Raw genomic sequence first — 7,485 nt, forward strand, 5'->3', positions numbered from 1 at the left:
ATTATTAAAATGATATTCTAAATTCATGAAAATAATATAGATCGATTTGGCTTTTAAACAATTTTTTTTGGTCGAGGAATCTTTGAAAACTTAGTTATAAAACATGTGAGAATTACCTTAAAGTGTTTTTAATATTATTTCTAAACCATGAAACATCTCAAATATTTTTAATGTATTTGAATATTCAAAATGTTTTTAATATTATTATAATAAAAAAATATTTAAAAATTAAAAGATTGCTTCTCCGCTTAAAGTAAACAAATTTGATCAAAACTCTTCAAAGTCCACAAATTTGATCAAAACTCTTCAAAGTCCATAGGTGGTCAAAATCAAAGGAATAATTAAGCTTATCCAAAATCATAATTAGAAAATAAAAATGATAGGTTGTAATTAAATATTCAAAAGATAAGAATAAGTGGAAAGGTCTATTCTCACAAGCTGACAACATTGTGTCGACAACCTCGGTAAAGGGAAATTTATGTCCCCTATGCATTTCGTTGACACCAGTCTAATTTCAAAATCCACATATATGGATTATTTTTCCACGTAGCTTTTTTTAATGTCATCCAACTTCCTCAATTTCAACAAAACTTTTCCAAAGCAACCGACCTAACTTCCTTTTCAAAGATGCCTTTGGTTTAAGTACCATTTCCTAACAATATTTTTTATTTTTATATTAATTATTGTAGTTTAATCTGGTTTCAAATTTGTCTAGAAAATAATGGAAATTTTAGTGAGATTTTTATAAATTTTGGCAGAAATTTTGGGAAATCTAGGTTACAACTATCAAGTTTCATGATTTTGTGTGTCTTAGGAGTTTTTGATAGTGTTGAACGCATTTTCACCATAAAAAATAAGATTCATGCACTCTTAATCTCAAATATTTTGAGGGAAAACTGGCCTAATTCCAACGAGTTTTGTCGTCCGAGGCAAGTTTGGTGCCTCAGTAAATAATGCCTAATTATTTTAGATTTCATCGCACAACTTATAATTGACATATATATAATGTATGCAATTAAGGATATTGACTTCATTTTTTGGTAGTTAACTTCTGGGAGATTCATTGTGGAAATTATCATGTATTTAGAGTTATCACTCTTTGACATTATGAGTTCACTATAAAGATTAGAGATGTTGTAAATACATGACATTTTGAGGTTATGGATTCAATGTAAAGATTAGATATGTTAGTTTTATTTATGAATGAATTTAATCAGAAGACAAAAACACAAATAAGATTATTTAGATAGCTTTGTTTTATTATTTCAATAACCAAAATCTTTTATATTAATTTTATTATTTAAGTAGATAGAAAAATGTATGTAGAGTATATTGATTTTTAAAGGAACATTGAGTACTAAACCTCTTACATAGTCCAAAATTTATGTTCCACTTAACGTAGAGATTTACTATTATGTATTATTTATTTTTTATTATCCTCAAAAGTTAATTAAAAAAAAAAACTTCTCATTTTTTCACCATGTTTTAAGAGAGATCATGTTGTCAAGTATGGCTTCCCATAATCGCTCTAAAAAACCTTAGATTAGCACCGACACTCTTGCTTATAGTGTTTCCATGCCCCCCATGCTAGGGGAACAACCCACTTGTACTCCTAATTTAGTACTTGTTGCCACAACCTTCAAAAACCTCATGGAATTGATGAATCGCCTTATTCCATCCCCTATGCAGGAAAAAGTGGTTAAAATTTTGATTAGATTCCTGAAGTCCATTTACCCAAGGTTTTAGCCAAGTGTACGACCTTGAATTTTGCTAAAAAGGGTCTAGTTGGTTAGTTTTTTTTATCTTTGGCCCTGTCCTTGCCAAATAGAAATGTGTAGCCATAGAAACCAAAAACCTTTGAATAAAGAGAAAGTAAATGACTTATCCTATGGGCATGGATTCTATGCATTCCTACTTGACGTTAAGGAGGACATAGAAGTTGTAAATATTGAGAGGGGGTGAATCATTTCATTCTTTTTAACTATTTTTATCTTTTAAAACATTTGATGCACATAAATAATGAAACACACGATATTTACATTGGAAACACTTACACATTTTTGGTTTGTAAATATTTTGTAAACTTCCTTGTACAAAGTAAGCACTAATATACTACTTTTCTAGGCACCAACCTATAAGAAATTTCATTCCCCTACTTATGCACCAACTTAGCAAATGTAGGGACCAACCTACAAGAGACATTAATCCCCCTAGCTGAGCACCAACACAGGAGATTGTAGGCACCGACCTACGTCTTCAAGTTGTTGCTTGGATCTGTCATCAATAACTTATGTACCTTAACGAATTCTTTAGTGAGTTATCATCTAACCATGTAACCCTCAAGTTTGTGCCTTCAAGCTTAATCACATCCACTTGACCTATACACCTTAACCTTCTACTCTTCAACCACGTTTTTTAACTTAGCTCTTTAGACTTAATCTCTTATATTTCAGTTATCTATATTTGATCAAAAAGAGGTCTACCCTTCTCGCACTTAAACTTCCTCAACTCTTGTTGTTCATTATTTAGTTGTCATTGCTTAGGCTTATTATATGTTCAAAGAGAAGTTTTGCCATCTAGTAGCTTGGACTCAACACTATAGATTTCTTTATGCTACATAGATATTTTCAACTCAGTTGGAACCAAATAGGCCTTTACAACCTTGAAGGCCTGCTTCATGCGACATATAAATCTTTGCATTAAACGCTAACTTTATGCTTCCCACAAGCTTGTCACAAAAATGGTCCATGATAGCCATGTTCTTACTGCACCTCTGCCCACAATAGTGCTTGGCCTTATCATCACCTTAATGTTATAACTACTTCAGCTAATAACTCCCTTAACATTGCCTTACCCAACCAAAATCAACCTCCAAAGACTCTGCAACAATTCTCCAACAGAGCTCAACTACCTCGTAGATCATACTAGAACTTGGTCTACAACAGGTGTTGGGTGATTTAATTGTGAGTTAAATCCTTGTCATTAAATTGTCAACTCGGGGTTTGTGAACTGATGAGGTATACATGTACTATATGTATTAGGTGATTATTTCTCAGAATAGATTAATCTAATGCAAGAAACTTGAAAATAATTACAAAGAAAATTAAATCAATCCAATCCTATCCTATCCAAATCAAACATAAAGAAATTGAATCAATCTTAACAAAACAACACGAATCAAAATAACATAAAAGAAACTAAACTAAACTTGCATAAATGAAATAACACTTGCTTGAAATGAAAATCACACTTGCTGAATTGAAAATCGCACTTGCTTAAAATGAAAATAAATGAAATAACATAATTGCTCAATGTTACCAATATGTACAACAAATGAAAAAGGTGTGTTGTCCGCAGATACCATTATCGAGAAGTGCATCTACGGCTTCCTGGATCAATTTTGTTTGATAAATAACAAATGACTTAGATCCACTTCTTGCTAATAAATTTGTAAGAGTAGTATTCCGATTGATAACTAAGTGTGGTTGATGGGGCCTTCCACTCCTCAGCAAGCACACCGAATGATTATCAAAACTTGGAGATCAAAGCAACAATATGTATTCCATAAAATGAAGTTGGAGAAAAGCTTCAAAGATATTACAATAATTCAATTTTCTTCCTCTCTATCCTCACTTTACAAATTACATATCTTGTATAGAACATGGAACTCTAAAATCTGGAACCTTTTTGTATGAAGGATGCACTCCTATTTATACAAAAATTTAAGATAACTAATCAATAAATATAGATCCTCAAATCTCTCCTAAATCCACATTTATCTCTTGTGGTTACAACCAATCACCTAAAAATATGAGATACAAATCCTCTCAAAATTCTCTCCTAGATTTTATAGGAGATACAAATCAAAACATTCATGATTTTCTCCTTTTAAGGTGCTTAGTCAATGATCCAACTCTTCTACAATTATTCCACAAATCTTCATGAGTTGGAATTGAAATTCGAAATTGTGGTTGAGTAGCGAAATATGACCCTTCTAGAATCCTCAAATAGGCCTACAATATCATAAAACTCATACTACTTTTAGACATATATGAAAACATGTTAATTTCCTAATATTTAATCATGAATTCTCTTAGAATACTTAAAATAAATGACTTGAAAAATAATAATGATAAACTTATATGATCATGAAAATGGTTATTAATGTAGGGTTATGGAGCTACAAAATATGGTAAAGAGTTACAAAATATGGTAAAATGATGGAAATGAGGGTAAAAGAGGATGACATTTTGGAGGCCCAACATTTCCCATCAACCGAAGATGTTGTCTGTCCTCATGCAACTTTGCATTGATTCTCTTAATCATAAGTTGATCTTCTTGAAATGTTTTGCTTCTATATGAACTTTAGCTTTGTATTAATTCTCTTTTAACTTTGAATAATCATATCATTTGATAATTTTATTCTCTTTGCAAAGTGTACTTTGAAATACATTTGATTGCAACATATTTTTAATGGTTGGTTCTTGTGTGACAACAAAAAATTTATGAGTATTGGTTCTTGTGTAACAATACTTTTCTTATTTTTATTGCATCAAATACTTGAAAACATTGAGAATTCTTTTTTAAGGCTCCATAGTAGTTGTCAGTGATTTAATGTGTTTATGAATTGATCATTGCAAAACATATAAACTTTTGGAATCTCAATGCAATAATAGTTGATTGGGAAAAATATGTTGGTTAGGATGAAATGAAATGTGGCATGTGACATGAAATGTTAATATGAATTGATATCTCTTCCCCCCAACTAAAGGTGTTTTTAGTGTTTGGCAAATGAGAAAGGGAATATAAATTTGGTGAGGGATTTTCCAAAATCACAATTTCAACATTTAAGGAATTACATGATTAAAGATTAGAAAACAACATACCTTCACCTACCTGAAAAGTGGACAAGCTATATATATAGAGGAGTGTGGCTGTTGCTGCTAGATGATGGAATGTGAAGTAAAAGAATCTGATTTACTTTTTCTTTCTCTTGGTTGTATGGATAGAGAATGAATCTGATCTGAAATTGGAATCTTTATTGCTACAGTTGCTGAATCCTGAGTTGAGTCCTGCTGCAAGTTGCTGAAATCATATAGTCTTCATTCATTCCCACTCAATGGCATAATTCTTATCTATGTAAATAGATGTGTCGATGTCAAACATAGAAAAGAAATTTTGGATTACTGGCCATTAATGAATGCCATTAACCAACATGAGACTACTCACCATTGATGTCAATGAGAGTTAAGATACCTAAGTACATCTTACTAGGTACGAATAAATGTGTCGTAGTCGAGTCACCTAAAAGATCCGACAAATAGGGACATTTATGTATTCCCACTATTTATTGGCGAGAGAACTTGTCATTAAGGCATGCAAGCCTCAAGGTACTTGAAAGATCTCTAGTCTTGATCCCAAATGATGTGTCAGAGTTGATGGGTCAAGACTTGTTAGAAGGAAGGCCTTAATGAATCCTCCATCATCTAACGCTAGTATAAAATAATAATTTGAAGGACCATAGATGAAAGATTTGCATTATGAAGCAAGTTCTATTTTATAGAAAGGAATAGGAAAATGGGGTGACTCAACTTTGTAAGGGATCTGAATGACTTTATTTTTGGGTTAAGGGTGAGTGAAAATGAGGCAGGAAAGTATGAAGTTTGCAAAGGGAAAATGAGTTTTGAAATCATGGTTTGGCAGTAGGGAGATGGAAATTTATGGATTGATTATAGGCTTAGAATGAGTAGCAATGGTAAAATTGGTATCTGAGAGGCCTTGTTTAGTAGAAATGGTGTAATGGATCTAATTTGACATGGAATGAACATGCTCTTATGAAAGAAACTTAGTCTTTAAAAAGCACTTGTGCATGTAGTGATCTTCTTTCATCGTCTTGGAACCTGTAAAAACTTAGCACTTTTCTGCAATAAAATGTAAGACTATCGAGAGAGAGAGATGATTAGTCTCTCTTCATCTGATATATACACAAAAAATTTAGAAATAGTACTAATAAAACAAATTCAAGGAAGAAAAATTAAATGCACTTTTACCTGTTTGGAAAGCGGTATCTTGGACTACGTGTTGGTGTTTTGTTGATAACTTCTTCAATTTTTTTAATGATTATTTCTTTATTTTTTTTTATTTTTTTTTTCAAATGTTGATGAAAACTCTTTCATCGCGTATATCTCGTCGAGATCTTTCCAACAGTGTTTGAATCATCAAAAACTGATATCGTATGAAAGCGTTATGACTATTTGAATTTTTTATGAAACAAGAAAAACATTGTGCATGGGTGCCATGTGGCAACACTAGAGAGTGACACGTGGATGCTGAAGTGGGTAGATGACATGGCATGCAGACGTGGCGAGTTGACTATTCAAGGTGACATGGTGGACAACGAAGCAATGACTGTGTAATGTTGACCAATAATATGCAGCCACATGGACCAATCCAATGTCACCACATGGTAGCGAAATTGTTCCCTAGTTAAGGATTGTCAAAATTGTAAAATAGTTAACAACTTCTAACATTTATTGGATTTGAACTCATGACCTCTGCTTTACAAATTCAAAAGCTTACCAATAAGCCACAATTTGAATTTATAAAATAAAAGCCATAAAAACGTCAATTAAAATTAAAAATATTAATCATTCTACAAATTTGACTAACGAGGTAACAATTTGACAAATGACCAACAAAACAAAATTCAAGATTTTTAGGAGAAAATCAAGTATCTAAGTGCCATTGTCAATCAATTTCATGCCACCAAAATATTTGATTTTCATTTGAACTCATCCTATTGCTAAAATAATGGATCTCACAACCAATCTATTCTATAAATATTGGGAAAACATTGAAACTACAACTCATATATATATATTAATTATTATTATTATTATTATTTATTTTATTTATTTATTTATTTATTATTTTTTTTTTTCGCAGGTTGCTACAAGGTGTGTTATAGCAAAATTCATGAGTGATTTTCTCACAAATTATCTGTTGGATTGGGCTAATTTTTTTTATGAAGGTTCCTACGGTCCTAATGCTTCTGCACACTGAAAATCAGATCGGTCCAATGCACAAATCTCGCGATATAAGTGAAATGGTTGTATACGATGATCTTCATTATCTCAAAAACCGTGAAGCAGATTGGGCTGAATTTGCATGGATTGTTCATCAGAATATTATGCACTTTCTGTAAAAAAAATACAAAAACCCAGTTCCTCGTTTTTGATATTTTCAGTTTAATTTATGCAAAATTTGTTTTTTGGAAAAATAAATTATTTTAGCAAATTTTGAGACAAATCCAATTGAAATTTGGAGATTAAATTTTGAGTATTTTTAGAATGAATAATGAATTTAGATTCCCTATCCAATTTTTAGATCTATGAGTTTTATTACAAAATTTCAAAGCTAACTTTATTCAATTTTCCTTTCTGATCTTCTAGGTCGCACAAGGTGCAAGAAGAGAGCATACTCAGG

Source organism: Pinus tabuliformis, chromosome Q (assembly GCF_031772625.1).
Source record: "Pinus tabuliformis cultivar Carrire ecotype Pingquan chromosome Q, CPIR1, whole genome shotgun sequence".
Taxonomy (NCBI): Eukaryota; Viridiplantae; Streptophyta; class Pinopsida; order Pinales; family Pinaceae; genus Pinus; species Pinus tabuliformis.